The 16,338-nt window shown below is 42.2% G+C and overlaps 1 protein-coding gene across 2 annotated transcripts in view; it reads left to right on the top strand.

The window, feature by feature from the left end:
* Positions 1 to 16,338, top strand: part of ST6GALNAC3 (ST6 N-acetylgalactosaminide alpha-2,6-sialyltransferase 3) — a 563,629-nt gene that overhangs the window by 47,659 nt on the left and 499,632 nt on the right. The gene's annotated exons all lie outside the window — the stretch shown is intronic.

Raw genomic sequence — 16,338 nt, 5'->3', positions numbered from 1 at the left:
TTGACACATAGCTTTGTCTTCAGTTAAAAACGGTGGCACAGTTTGTGTTTTATTCTCTACCCTTCAGAACTGGGTTTTGTTTTCATAAGGAAAGACGCAAATGAGACTGCTGCTATAGGTTTACTTATTAGATATATTATGTTTCAGAACATATTTCCAGGCACTTCATGGTAGAAATTTGGCTCTCAGAGCTTAGGGTTGGTTTTGGTATAGTTTCTGCATGTCAGTATAGTTCATTATGTCTCTGAGTAAATTTGGTAGCTGCCCCCCATGATTCACGACTAATTTGGGGTAGCTGTAAATTTTTGAATGTCAGTTACAAGGGAAAGGATTTAAAATTACTACATGCCACTCTTTTCCAAGTGAGAAGAATCCATACCCACAATAGCAAGCCATGATCAGTATTAAGACCACAGAAGGTATCGTTTACATTTAACAGGAGCTCTGGGTCTTAAGCTATGAGCATTTGGCAATGCATCTTTTGATTATAGGTCAAAAATAGCCTTGATGTTTTAAGATTTCTGGTTTTTAGATGAGTAGCTAATAGGCTGTTTTTAGAAAAGCATTGGTATAGGAACATGCATTGGCTTCTTAGAGTGCAGGAGTTCTGCTCCTGACGGACCCATAGTTTGATTTTGTTCTCAGGGTTGCCTTGGTATAACAAAGCATCCCTGTATGCCTTTGGGCTTGTCCTTGCCAGCCGTCACCTGCCAATTGGTTCTTGTCTATGTAAGTGCTGTGAGTCAGAAAATGAGGTGTAAGAAATACTTTCTTCAATTCTAGGTCACTTCCTACCTTTTGGATGCCATTACATTTGAAAGTTGAAGATTCGGCTGTATTCACTTGCTCATTTTTTAGTTGAAAATATGTATCAAATATTGTTTTGAACATTTACTATTGCAGGGCACTGTATACTAGGCATTACGAAATTCATTAGGGACAAGATAGCCTCTGCTCTCATTTATATAGGAAAGGAAAACTTCATCTCATAAGCTAGATTGTCCTTTAATTTTAGTTGTGATCAGTGCTATGGTTGGCAAATTCAGGGTGTCATGAGGGACTCTAAGTAGAAGTAAGGCTGAGGGGGAGGTGTTTAGGTAGGAGGGATGGAGATGGCAGAGGACCTTTTGCTAAGGCCTCGGATTTCGGAGCCTCTTGTCCTTGTGGAAATGAAAAGGAGATGAGGTGGTTGGAGCTGTGTGGGACGGTGAGAGTGCACAGAGCTGCAGAGAGGTAGGCGGGTCCAGTCACGAGGGTTCACAGGCCACACTGAAGACTTTGGATTCGTAGTGAACTAGGAACTTTCTGTCCACGTAACAAGAAGTTGCCCCAGAAGCAGCCATGTGGCACTAGGGTAGCTGTGTCTCTACCACAGGTGATTGGTCCAGGGGATTTTCTTACTTGGCTTCTCTGGGTATTGGAATTGGAATCAAGAAAGCGAAGTTAGTTTCATTCCTGGTGGCTGAAACAGAGGACCTGCAAACTGAAGAGCTGTTAGAAGCCATGCGCTGTCATGTGGCCTGAGGTGCAGAAGTGAAGGAATGAGGCAAATCCACAGAGAGAACTTAAGGGGAAATCAGAGAGGGAGAGCACATAACCGGGACCTTCACGAGCTCCAGGCCTTGGTTCTAGATCTTTCCAGCATGTATACTAGCCAAAATATAATAGTTTTCCTCTTAAAAAAATCTCTTTCCCCACTTTTTGTTTAACCTGTTCAGAGTTTCTTTCTGTTAATGTAAAATTATTTCTTTCTGTATGAATATATGTGTGTGTGTGTGTGTGTGTAGACATATAATTCTGCTTTAGGCGCGTTTTCTGATTGTAAATGGGCCCCAAGGCCTGCTAATTCATGGAAAAATCTATAATTCTCTAGATTAGTTTGAGGATAGAAAGGAACAGGGGAAGTTATGTTCATCTAACATTTTCCAAGAATGAAAATTTGATGGAAGGGAACTTTGCTGCCTAAGCAAAAAACACTTGAACCAGACAATTTATGGATTTGAGCATAAGTACGCAACAGGAAATGACCTGTAGCATTCTCTCTCATCTGAGTCTTTACTGCCCATTTATGTCTCTTTCTTTTTGAAGGGATGCAAGCAGCAGAAATTTTAGCATAAATCTAAGATGTGGTTTATTCATAAGCATTAGCAAATACGTTTTCCTAATGCTGTTTTTGCTGCAGGATCAGTTCTTGGGAGCCAGTAACTTCACTGTCAGTGAGGCCATTTGCAGGAGCCTGGCCTCCAGTCCTGCTCATTTGAGGGACCAGAGCTTGCCCGTCACTGCTGAGCTCTGAAAAAGTGCTGGCCTAAAGATGGGCAAATCAAAGGCAGCTCCACACAGCAGGGTGATCATCAAATAGTCCAATTACCTATTACTGAGCTAATTAGGAGGCAGCATGTATAATGAGGAAGAGCAGGCTCTGTGGAAGCAGAACTATTTGCAGGGCCCACTTCTGCTACTTGCAAGCAGGATAATTTCAGGCAAGTTACCTGATCTTTCTGAATCTCAGCTTTCTTATCTGTAAAATCTAAAATCCATAGGAATATTATGATTAGGTGAAATAATATTTATGAGCACACAGTGAGTTATTTTAATTATTATAGCTATCTTTATCTATAAGTATTACCACAATATCTAGAATTTGAGAAATGTTTTGGATCTTTTACCCCAAAAACGTATGTAGCCAAATACATAAAACGTCAGTGGGTAAACACTTCCCTTGACCTGCCTGTTCTGGACAGTAGGTTAAGACTCTATGACTTAAGCAACCTACTTGTTATGCGGGCAGGGAGATAGAGATCCAGAGGCAAGGTGATTTCCCAAGGCCAGGCAATGCTGGCAGAGCTAAGTGGGCACCTCAGGGGCCTGTCTCCTAATTCAGCTCCCTACTTATAATGCTTTTTCAGGTGCAGAAAACATAGTTCTTCAACTACACTGATATGTGTACAGAGGAAGCATGACATTTGCAAAAGAGACCTTTGCAAACCTCCAGGCTTGTGAATATGGAATGTTTATAAGGCTTCTTGTCTTCCCCCAAATCCTATTGCTGTCAGGAATCACCTGCTTCTTGTGCAAATTCTCACATCTGAATTAACCTTTATTAACGCATCTCCTCTTGCTTAATGGTAGTTTTTCCCAAGGAACCTGAATTTCTTCTCATTCACACTCACCCAAAGAAAAGGAGGGAATCTCCAGGTTTTATTGGCAGAAAGATGCTGGGCACTTGCAATCTAAATAATCCTCCCAAATACTAGCTGCATTTTCTGGAAGACTGGAATTTGTGCTTTAGTGAAATTTCACATGAGAACTTACCCAATTTAGAATTGCTCGTGAATAATTGAAATGATTGGTGAGTCCTTTAAGACTTAGTATTTACTTTATAATGCTTTCATTATACTTGACACTGGTCAGACCACCATGTTCCATTATGAGGGTCATATTTTAAGAGGACTGTGGCCAGATATAAGTCCCCATAAAGGCAAGAAACAGGAGTGGAAGGGGTTTTGAAAGTTGAGATATATGAGAGATGGTAAAGAAATTGCCCTGGAAAGGTAGCTGAAGAGAAGTAATAAAAGCTGCCTTCGTATATGTTAAGGCTGTCTGGGAGAGGAGGGATTGTACTTACTCTCTGTAATATCTGTGGATATTATAGGGAGGCATATTTTGGGCTATTTATATAAAAAAATGAATGATTAATAAATAAAACAATTATGGCAACCAGTGTTTGCGCCCTTAACGAGTACAAGCACTGTGCCAAGTACTTTCCTGGCATAGTAATTCCTATTTGTAGATAAAACTGGGTTCCAAATAGGTTTGGGAACTGGCCAAGGGCACTCCTTAAGTGGCCAGTTCATAGGACCAGACCCTCATGGAGAGTGAATTCCTCCCTCAAAAGGCAGGTGAGAGGTTGTAAGGAGGCACAGGCCAGCTTCGTTTTCCCACTCCACCCAAGTGCCTAGTACAGGGCCTGGCCTTAGCCAGTGCTCAGCAAGTACTAGTGCAATGAACAAATGATTGGGTCCTGCATTTGGTGGCGCTTTGCCTTCTCTGATTGGTCTCCAAGACCTCTCAAGCTCACTAATCATTTGGCAGCAAAGATTATACATCCCCGTCATTTGGCTCTTGGATCTGAGGTCCACAGTTAATATTCTGCAAGGCTGAACCAGGGAGGAATAAAGGGGAGATAGCAGCAGGTTGGGAAAGTGCACAGCATGGGACTTTCTTTATAACTCCATTAAGTTGAGTATGCCCAGGCTGACCTGGTGTTTCTTTGGGAATTATGGCCATTTGTTGCTTTCAGTGCTGCTCTCTGCACTCTGTGGAGCTCAGTAGGATATAATGAGCGTTAGAGAGTCTGAAGACTTTAAAAAGCGTCTAGGAGAAAGGACTCCTATTTGACTTAGAGACCATTTAATAGGGACAATAAATGCCTTATATTAGTGGCACACTTTACACTTGCATAAAAATATTTTCTTTGATCCTTTGATCCTTGACCTAGATAAAGAAAATGTACCCACAAATGAATGGATTCTGTTTACATAAAAATATTTATAGACAAAACTGAGGTTCATAGAAATTATGGAACTTGCTCAAGGCTACATGCAGTTCTAGTTTCTCTCCAAGCTGCAGGGTTGGTTTTCAACTGCCCACGTGGATCTCCACTTGGACAGATAATGGGCACCTCAAATCCAGCCTCACCTAAACAGACCTGTTGATTCCTGCTCCTTCTCTAGTGCTTTGTCTTTGTGATATCACAGTTAACCTGGGAATATTAGTTTCCTGTAATTACTATAACAAATTAACATAAACTTAGTAGCTTAAAGCAACCCAAGTTTATTATCTTACAATTCTGGAGGTCAGAGGTCTGAAATGTGTTGACTGGGCTGCATTTCTTGCCTTTTCCCACCTCTAAAGGCTGCCTGCATTCCTTGGCATGTGGCCTTGTATCACCCCAACCTCTGCTTCTGATATTACTTCTCCTTCTCTGACTCTGACCCTCCAAGCTCCCTCTTTCATTTATAAAGACCTGTGTGATTACATTGTACCCACCTATTTAATCTGGAATAAACTCATCATCTCAACTTCCTTGACTTAATCATGACTGCAAAGGCCCTTTTACCAAGTAAAGTGATGTATGGACAGTTTTGGGGCATTGGGATCTGGACTTCTTTGGGGGCTACTCATCTGCTTAGCTAACCGGGTTCTAGGGCCAAAACTGAGACGTCACCTTTGACTCTTTCATCCAACCCATCAGCAGGTCCTGTGGGGACATCTGCCACCCCCACCTTGCCCACCATCTTCTCTCACTTGATCTATTTATGCCAGAGCTTTCCCTCTGGTCTCCCTGCTTCCACTTTTGCCTCCCTACTGCCTATACTCCATGCAGCAGCCAGAGTAGCCTTTAAAAATATGGGTCATATGGTGCCACTCCTCTGTTTACAAGCTTCCTGGTAGGTTTATATCTTACTCTGAAAAATATCCAAATCCCTTCCTCTTTGTTATCAAGCCCTATCTCTCCATCCTCTTATATTTCTGCCCTTATCACCTCTTTTCTCTGCCTCACTCTGCTCTGGCCACACTGATTGTTTTTTTTTTTTAAACATGCCTGAAGCTCTCTTCCCTCAGATATCTGCGTAGCTTGCACTCTCACTTCTCTCATATCTCTGCTCAAATTTTAGCTCCTCAGAGCAGGCTTCCACATCACCCTGCCCATCCTGACACTCTTAGTCCCCTCGTCCTGCTTTATTTTTCCTTCAGAGCACTTGGCAGTGCTGAGAGGATATTGTGTATGGATCACTTGTGAGTTTATTTTCTGTCTCCCTCTGTGACTGGGTAGTACCATGAGGGCAGAGAATTCGCATTTTCTCAGAGCCTAGAGTGGTGCCTTCTGTATAGAGTAAGAGTTTGGTAAATATATATGTGTGAAAGTTGGGATTTAAATCCAGGCCTTATAGTTCTGGATAGAATATACTTTCCTCTCCCCTGTGTTACCTGTCCACAGGCTGTTAAGGAGAAGTAATGATTTTATAATATCAAAGTTTTTATTTTCCAGAGACCTTCCAAAATATAGGTCAGCGCCAATCAAACATGACCCAGGTGAATGGCCTGGTCTCTCCTGAGTCCATGAAGGCCAGCCCACTTCTGAGTGTGCTCTAAAGCAATGAGCTGTTTGCCAGGAACTCTTCTCTTTGATTTCTCAGGGTGAACCCAATGACTCCTTGAGAGCCTCCTTGACTGGATCCCCACCGCGTATCATTGTGTGCATACACTTTGTTACCCTCTTAAGAGGCAGTGACCCTGTGCATAACAGTTTTACACTCCAGAGGTGTTCTCGGAAGCAGCACAGCTCTTTGGTTGAGTTTAATGTGGGGGTGTTTTATACTTGAGAATATTTTCTTGACCCTGAAGCACCTGTGACATTCTGGAGTGTGAGTGAGCTACAGAGGAGGCACCTGAGCTCCAGGAAATGGCTTGCCTCCTTTCCAGTCACGTCAGCAAGACCTGTCTGCCCTGGATTGAAGTTAAGTACTGAAGACCAGCAAGCAAACAGTTCTAATCCTAGCTCTGGAGGAACTTGAGGTCTCTATCAGTGCTACTTAGAGAGCGGCCTGTGGACCGGCAGTATCAGTATCACCTGGAAATTTGTTAGAAATGTAGGCTCTCAGGCCCCAGCTCAGATGTGCTGGATCAAGATCTGCAGTGTAACAAGATCCCCAGGTGATTCATTGCACATTAATGTTTAAGCACCTCACCAGGGAGAGTGAAAAACATTTAAAGACTTACTGCATACAGTAAGTATGTAGTACTTCCTAGTCTCAGAATAAGAATAGGTAAGAGTGGGGGGCACCAGCTGCCTACAAGGATGTGAAATGTAAGTGTGTATGTGAGTGTGTTTTGTGTGTGTGGCAGATAGGAGTTGGTGTAGCAGCATTGGTCGGGAAAGGCCACAGAATGAGATAACACCTGAGCTACAGGCTGAAGGAGGAGTGGGGGTTTTAATAACAACAATTGATACTGATCAGTGCAGGAGTTGTCTGCCAGTTGTGCAAGGAAGAGCTAATTATGTGGCACTGAAGTCTCAAAGGAGAAAGCATTTATTGCCAAGTGCAAAGCAGAAAGATCAGAAGGCCTGTGGGCCATAAATCTACTCCCTGAACTGGAGAAAGTTTCGGTGTCTTACAGCATTCAAACAAAGGCAGGCAGGGTTAGGAGAAGGAGCAGGTTGGTCAGTTCTGGCCTGACTCATTACTTCATTAATAATCATTAAGGGCTACTGTGCAGGAGCGCCAGACCTCAGGGGGGCTCCATATAAGGGTACCTGACTTCAGGGTTTCAAAGCCAGATAAGGGGATACAAGTGGGGTCAGTCATGAGTTGTCATGTTACTATCTAGTTACGGGGTAAAGATTATGCAGTTTCAAAACATACCAGCATTAAAGAAACAAGGCATCTAAAGTTACAGTTCGGTGAATTATAATAGCTGCAGATACATGCTTCTGGCTACTTCAAAAGACTAACATACATCAAGGCTATATAATTCAGGGAGCTGTCCCAGTTATTGGTATTTTCTTTTGGCTACATTGCAATGTATCAGAAAGTTAGTAAATGCTTCAAATACAATTTACTGGACTAAAACACATTTGTTAATTTTTCGGTTAAACAATCATAGCTACCATTTATTGAATACCCGATAATGATGTAATAAATAATAGTAATCATTCATGTAATCACTTAGGTCCCAGGCTCAGTTCTACCAACTTTATCTTCTAATACTCCTTGTTTAATACATTGACTCATTTTAATCCTCACACGACTCTGTGAGCTTGGCATTCTTAATATCCCTATTTTTCAGGTAAGGGAAACTCACATATGTGAGGCCAGATAATTTGCCCAAGTTCACACAACTAGCAAATGTCAGCAATGGGATTTGTCTTCAAAGCCTGGTTTACTAAGTACATGACCACTATGCTACCTCTCCTATTGTGTGTGTGTGTGTGTGTGTGTATGTGTGTGTGTGAGAGAGAGAGAGAGAGAAGGGGGGAGGGGGGATTGGAAAAGTAAGGAGATGTGGCAGATGAGGCTGAAGAGGCAGGCATTTGTCTGCTTCCATTTCACAGATGTCATTGTCTCACCCCTTTTCTCCCTCAAAGATGATGGTTTCTAACTAACAATTTTTAGGGTTATCTAAAGAGAAAAAGAATGTTCTGGGTTTCAGGTACAACTGTGAGGTCTCAAAAGCTGGACAAGTGAGGCAAGCAAAATTGAGTTGGGCGCCTGATTCTGATTACTGGAGTGCCAGATGATCCTGAGCTGGGCAATTCAATTCATCTCATGTCTGCCCTTCCTCCTTGGGGAGCCTGCCTGCTGCTGATGAGATGGAGGTAGAGACCTGTGAAGTCGAGTCCTTTTAACAACCCCATGATGAGGAAATCACACATACTTCTTTCTTTCAAGGTGATGTGAAGAAATGACGAAAAGATTTTGAAAAGTTCCAGATAGAAATCTCTTTAGATGGGCTCTGGGCCCATCTGTATTGGCAACTTGCAATGCTCTCCCACCTGACCTTGCATAATGTAGCATGTCCCGTGGTGGGGACATGCAGTCCTCCACCTACAGTGTACTAAAAAGCCGTATCGACTTATTCCTAATAGGAAATTCTGTTATCCCTGCTCCGATCTCCATTTCACAGCAGCTGTCGTCTGCTGTACTGTTCAGCAATGAGCATGAGGTCAGCCTGTCCCCGACGTCAATAAAACAGCTCCCTGATAGACCCAGCTCTCCTTCATCTAGATTTGCTATCCTGACAGCTACCTGGCTCTTCAGAGAGCTCCTGTTCATTGTACACTTCTTCATGATTTTTGTTTGTTTAAAATTGGGGGAAAGAAAGTACTTGCAAACACTATTAACCTGCGCTATTCAGTATGGTAGCCAACACATGGCTAGTGAACATGTGAAATGTGGCTATGATGAGCTGTACAACTGAGCTACATACCGATTTCAAAGATTGAATGCCCCAAAATAAAAATGATCTCATTAATAATTGAATGACAATATTTTGGTCATACTGGGTTAAATAAAATATGATATTAGAATTAATTTCCCTTGTTTCTTTTAACTTTTTAAATGTAGCTACTAGAAAATTTAAAACTGCCCACGTGGCTTGCATTTTTGGCTTGTGTTATATTTTACTGGGACGGTCCTGCTGTCAACCTGTTTGACCAGGAGCAGCCAGTGAAATTTCTGTCAAGTGGAATCCCACAGCTCAAGTAACTTTAATTGTTTTCTGTAGGATTTCCCCTCTGCTCTTTACCCTTGCCTTTGTTGGTCCTGGATCCACCATTCAGACCCTGTTCGGGTTTTAGACACTGAATCTATTGATCGTCCAGTGTCTGCTGGGTAGATCTTTGCCTCGTCCTCACCATATCCTGGGCTTTCTCTGGGACTCCCCAGCAAGCTCTGAATGTGTGTGATCCTCATAGTTTTATCTCAGCACTCATCCTTTCCCTTCCCTTCCCTTCCTTTCTTGTCCCTTCCCTTCTCAATGCAAACATTCCTTGGGTTATCCCATCTGCATCTTTGGGTTCAACTGTCATCTGTAGACTGATTGGTGATGCCCAAGTTCGTGTCTTCTGCTGCTGCCCCTCTCCTGAGGTTGTTACCTTAGCTTCCTACTGGTTGTCTGTATTCTCTTTTGTCCTGTGGTACCTCAAAGCTCAGCATGTCCTTAGCAGGACTCAGAGTTCTTCCTCCTTTTATAATTGTATTCTGCCTTGCTTTTAAATCTCAGTAAATAATACTAGCATCCATTCACTTCTCCAGGTTAGGTGCCCAGGTGTCCTGAATGCCCCTTGCTCTTTTGTATTCCCCACATCTAGTTGACAAGCCCCACCACTGACCTCTAAATCCCTTGAGCCCACCCTCTTCTCTCTATTTTCACTGCTGCCACCCTAACTCAGGGTACCATCATCTCCCCTCAGTGTCTGCTGTAGTTGCCCATTGGCTCAATGCCTTTAGCCTACTCTAGGCTATTCTCTTTGATATAACCAATGCAATTTTTCTAAATCTGGTAAAACCCTCTTCTGGCTTCCCAGTGCCCTTAGGACCAAGTACACGTTCCTTTATGTGGCCTACAAGGCCCCATGTTTTCTGGTTCTGCCAGCCCTTCCAGCCTTGTCTCTTGCTCTGCTCCCCACCAGTCCTAGCTCCCTTCCCACCAGCCACAATGGACATTGCTTAACCAGGACCTCTGTCCATTGCCTTGGCCAACTTCTCAGGTTAGGTTAGGGCTTCCCTGAGTGCCCCAGGCATGCTTTGCCATGGTTCTGACAGTCATGCTGGGCTGCAACTCTGTTTAGTTATCTCCCTTTGCCCTTAAGTCTGTCAATCCAGGAAAGCAGGGCTTGGTCCTTCTCGTTCACCTGCATCAGAAGGTCCTGCACGGTGTCTGACATACACAGGACCTTCAGCAAATCTTTGCTAAGTAAATGAATGACTGATAGAGTTATCAGAGGTAGTTACAAAAATGGAGAAGTGGAAGTGGAGTTCACAGCTTTTGGCTCCTTCACTGTGAATGGAGTAAAAGCACAGATGTCAATTTTAAATATCTATAACTGGTAGAGCATAAACGCTGCTACTCAGGACATGAGGGAATACTTGTTCCACCAGGTGGTCATTGTTTAGTTGCTGCGTAGGGAGCGACCACTTACCAACAATAATATGGCTGAACCGGTGCCTACTGATGAAAGAGCTGGTGAAGGGAAGATTTCAAATTTAAAGACTTAAAAGTTTTTTTTGCCTGTTTTTGCTTTTGTCATTTCATTTACCTGACCTGCTCTTACCTGAACTTCCAAGACCCAACGGAAGATTTGGAATGCATTAATATTGAAACGTACATGAGACAAGATCATTACGTGAGCCCTGCCTTTTTCTGACTGCGCAGAAAGACTTATTTAACTTCCAGACCATTACAAAGAACAGTGGCTAAGCATTACATTGAGACAGTTACACTGACAACGTGGAACATTCCAAATGAACTTTGTGTCTTACTAGACATAGAGTACTGCGTGTCTCCTTGAAGATGCGACTTACAAGTATGGAATGAGTTATATAAGAATGTACCAAACCATTCAGTGTCCAGTCAGTCCTGCTTCCTTCCTCCTGACCTTCATCTTGGCTGGAAGACGCAGGTGAGGTCTCACTGTACTGTGTTTGCACCGCATTGGTACTGCATCTCCACCGAGTTATTTTGACTTTGGTAGGATCTGAAGATTTGAAAATGTTTAGGTGCAGATATAAGGGGATGATGAAACACTGCCAGCTTGTGATTAGAATATGAATGGGGGTTTGGGACTCAAATTCACACTGAACCCATTTCAACTTGCAGCACAAGGCTCTGTGGTCCATCTGGAAAGAGCCATAAAACATCCTTTCTCGTCTTATGTTAGTACCTGGAGCACATTCAGAGGATCAGAAGCAGGTTTCTCTGTACAATAAGGCATGTGTTCCCCATCGACAGACAGCAGGCTTTTTTGTAGCTAGGTTCAAAATCTTTGTTGACTGTTTCTGGCATTTTCTCAGCTTTAGTGGATCTGGAGATGATACCCCTTTGTTTCTCTGTTTTCTCTTTTACACCAATATTTACTTCATCCTGACACATTTTTAAGTAGCAATCAGTGACCTCTCACTTTATCCATACTAAGGTATTCACTGACATCATCCCAATCTCCTACTTTTATTCCCAGTTTTAGAATCCTATTTAGTTAGGTGGAGCCAATTAAGTGGATCCTGCTGAAAAGCTGTCTTCAGTTAGTGTAAATCTTCCTGCTTGCCTTAGAGACAACATGATTTCCTGGGTTTCTGTCTGGAAATCTTACTGGATCTGTAGGACTTAAGTTAATATAGAAACCTTCAAATAGTATAGGGTATCATTTCTTTGCCTTAAACATCTTTTTCAGAGGTCTGTCTCAAGAGTCTTGCTGAGAAGGAAGTTACTTACAGTATTTCAAGAGAAACAGAAGCCAAAAAGTCTTCTGTTTCCTGTGTACTTTTTCTCTGTTTGCCCTTCCATCTCTTTAGTGTCTTTTTATGCCTCTTTTCTACTTTTCTCTCTCTCCGTCGTTCATTAACCTTAGGCCCCTGTTTCAGATGGAATTAATTACTAACCATGAAACTTGGTAAGTGATGCCCTTAAGGGGAAAAAAAAATGTCTTTTATTTCTTTGGTGAGAAACAAATGTCCTTCATAGACATAAGTGAATATATTTGATGACTAAGTATATATATATTTTATGAATTATGTGTGCAGCTTCCTTACATAAAGGATACCATCCTCTGTCTCCTGGGAAGTAGTATCTAACAGAAGGAAGAATGAGGATTTTGGAGTCAGAGCCATGGGTTCCCTCCTATCTCTGCCATTGTCCTGGGCAAATGAGGTAACTGCTCTATATTTCCATTAACTTGTCTGTGATAAAAGGGTGATAATATACACACCTTGCTGTGTTGTTTTAAGAATTGAATGAAATTGTACATATGAAATGCCTAATACCTAGAGGACATTCAGGTGAAAGTTCTAAACAGCTCCACCCTGGCTTGGATCTTTGATAAATGTCTTGTCTTAGCCTTGTTGAGTCCAGATGTGACCTTCGTGACTTTAGAAATGGGACCCTGTACTTCCTATACCCTTTGATTAGGCACAGCAAGAAATGATTAACTCAAAGTTCAAAGTGGCCCAGTATTTACAATGGTGCTTTTAAAAGAAAGTTTTGAAGTAGAGAATGGATTTCTGGAATCATCTTCCAAGTTTTTCTGTGTACTGACTGTGAAGGACTGTGTGAAGTATATGCCCCCCAAAAGTGTGTGCTAAGATCAAAGATGTGGGCGGATATATAAACGAGGAAGCTGGAGGCATGGGACTCCAAGTAGCCTGGTGAGGCCAGAACAACTAACAATGGGGAGGACCGCCTGCTCCTGGGGCTTCCAATCAACATGAAAAGCCACTGTGGGACCCCAGCCATCATAGTATTTTTATTGGCGGCAGAGTGATACTGTATCTGCTTTGGCTGAAAAATGTGAATTTCCTGCTTGCATCTAACAGATGGTGGTGAGGGGTGTATGGTAACTAAAGGAAATCGGGTCTGGGCTTGATAAAGTCAAGGCTCTATCTGTCTAATGAATGGACAATAAATTTTTGAATGTTAAATGGACTTGTCTTTCCCTATATTTTACTGTGTAGCAAATTAATAAACATTTCTCAAGTGCTGTGACGTGCTTTGTGTTAAATAGTTTGCATGGGTTATCTCACTTCAGTCTTGAGGAAAGTATTGTTATTATTCCCAGTAGCATCAAAAGATTGGAACAAAGAGAGTGCAAGGGCATCTGATAGCCTATCCATGACCTCTGCCTTCTGTGATGATGGTCCATTCAGGAGACAGCCTAGGATGTGACACGTGCCTGGAGACCCTGTCAACACATGGTGGGCGGCCAAGTGCACACACTCTGATTGTACTCATTACATTTAAAATATCCTCAACATAATAAACGTAGAATAAGATCAGCAGTCTTTACTCTCAACTTTAAGGCCCTGCATGACCCAACTTTTTCACCTCTTATTCTCCCCATGCACCTCTGTTCCCCTCCCTTGCTTTTTTTTCTACATAGCCAATACAGCTCCCTGACATTGTGCTATGTGTTTGGGCATTTATTTTTCTTCCCATAGAACCTCTAAGAGGGAACGGACTTTGGTCACTGCCAGATCCCAGTTTTGGAGCTAAGCAATGTCTGGCTGATATTCAATAGAAAGGTTGACTGAATGAAGAGTAAATCAATATCATTTAACCTGTCTGTGCCTGAACTTCCTAATCTCTGCGATGAGGGGATTGGACAGATGACTGCTGAGGTCCCCCCAGTTCTAACATTTTGTGATTGTCATGTGATTGCTTATTAGGAGTGTCCTGCATCAGCCAGTGATTGAACCATGGGTTGGTAGGCAGGTAAGAGACCTCATTTGACATTTTTTTCTCCTTGGTTTCCAAACATCCCTTCCTTTCCCCCTTCTCTTCCTACCTATGATCTTTCAGGTGTGAGGATCAAGAAGTGACCCCTGCTTCCTGTCCTGTTTGTATTTCCTTGACCATGAGGTGCAGTGACTGAATTTCTGCTGTGCTTAGTTCTCCACTGGCCCTATAGACTGCCCCATCAGTCTTCGATTGACAGGCCTGCTATAACGAATAGCACACACTGCTTGGCTTGAACGACTGGTATTTATTCTCTCAGTTTTGTAGGGTAGAGGTCCAAAACCAAGGTGTCAGCAAGGCTATGCTTTCTCCAAAGTCTGTAGAGCCCTGGTGATGGCTTCTGGCAATCCTCTATCACAGAGTGATCTCTCTCTTTCAGTCTCTTCCTCTGGTTCCTACTCCTGCATCCAGTTTCCTTTGCATATTGGATTGAAGCCTACCCTCATCCATTTTGGCCACCCCTTAACTAATAACATCTTGAAAGGTCCTATTCACAAGTAGGTTCATATCCATACCCGGACTCTCCTTACCTAATAACATATTTAAAGACACTATTTACAAATGAGTTCACACCAGTAGGGCAGAGGGTTAGGGTTTGAACATGTCTTTTGTGCCGGACACGATTGAATCCCCAGTACCATCTTATGTCACACTTCTTCAGGAGTTCTCTGGTTTAATAACTGCGTGTTTTTAAAACTATAAAACTATACACTTTTTGGCATTATGAAAGTAATACTTCTTAAGAAGATTTGTAAAAGAAAAAATAAGTTACCCCTCACCCCACCACATAAAGGTTGCCTGGCTGTTATTCTGTTGAATTTTCTTCTAGCCTTTTTTTGTTTGTTTTTGCTTTAATGCAAAAGGCTGAGTGAGTTCATATTTTTCTTTTTAAATATGATATGTAAATATTTTTCCAAGTCATCACATGACATTTAAAAAAATGTACTATGTATTGACTGTCTAATGATATGGGAGAAACTGTATGGGGTTTGACATGAATTAGCTCATTTTACTACAGCAGCTTCAGTAAGGTGGACATTATTGCAGCTGAGGAAATTAAGGCTCAGAAATATTATGTCACTTCTGGAGATCATAAAGCTAATAAGGGCCAGAAAAAAAATTCTTCTGACAGGGGGCTGATTTCAGAAATATGTGTCCTTTGGACTGTGCATTTTGGGGGTGGGTATATATATGTATGTACGTTTGTATTTTAGTGTCCTAGGCTGCTCAGAACAGATGCCCTGAAATGGATTGGCTTAAACAATGGCAGTTTAATAGTTTGTAGTTTGAGTCCAGGTAAATGCCCAAATCAAGGCAAATTGTCAGTGAGCCTTGGGTCCTCAGCCACATGGCAAGGCACATGATGGTGTCTGCTGGTATTTCCCTCCTCTTCCAAGTTTCATTGCTTTCGGCTTTTTTGCTTTCTGTGGATTTCTCTTGCTTTTCTCTCTATTTATTCTGTTTATGAAGGACTCCAGTAATATGATTGAGACCCATCTTGAATGAGGTGGGTCACACTTAACTGAAGTAGCCTCATCAAAAGGTCTTACTTACAATGGGTTCAAACTCAGGAATGGATTAAGTTTAAGAATTTTTTTAGGGGGGGAGGAGTGCATATAGTATCAAGCCATCACAGTATGTGTGAATGTTTATATGTATCTCTAAACTTTATTGTGGTGACATATAGATAACACGAAATTTGCCATTTTAACATTTTTAAGTGTTCATTAATTATATTCAACCATTACCACTATCTATTCTAATTTTTTTTTCATCACCCCTAACAGAAATTCTGTACCCATTAAGCTGTAACTCCTCCCACTCCCAATCCCTGGGAACCTCAATCTGTTTTCACTCTCTATGCATTTACCTATTCTAGGTACTTCGTAGAAGTGGAATCATACAATATTTGTTTGTCTCTACATTTTAACGGCTGTCAAATATCTTATCTAATTATACTGTGTTTCGAACTGAACATCAGGTGAGGGGATCTGTGGTTACCTGCCGTATAAGTTGGAATTCCTTCTATGAGGGAGCTTCTGCCTTCAAGGCCCAATCCAGCACACAGACACATTTAGAAAGGCCATTTCCTTCCTTCCTTCCCGATGTAGGTTTCCATCCAAGGGCTCTGCTCTACTCCTGGGCACGCATTGTTGATGCCAAGTGTCGACTGTGTCCATAGGACTGTTGTGGCCAAAGGAGTCCCACAGCAGTACTCTCGAATGGCTTGGCTTTGAGTTGTGCCCCTGAATCTGTGATTCCAGTGTACAGCCCAGGCTTTTCTGCAAGCTCCGTTCAAGACCTGTGCTCAGGAAGGAGGCCCTT

This window comes from Tamandua tetradactyla, chromosome 11 (genome assembly GCF_023851605.1).
Source record: "Tamandua tetradactyla isolate mTamTet1 chromosome 11, mTamTet1.pri, whole genome shotgun sequence".
Lineage (NCBI taxonomy): Eukaryota > Metazoa > Chordata > Mammalia > Pilosa > Myrmecophagidae > Tamandua > Tamandua tetradactyla.
Note: the sequence above shows the minus strand (reverse complement) of the source record. Positions and strands in the feature narration are given on the sequence as shown.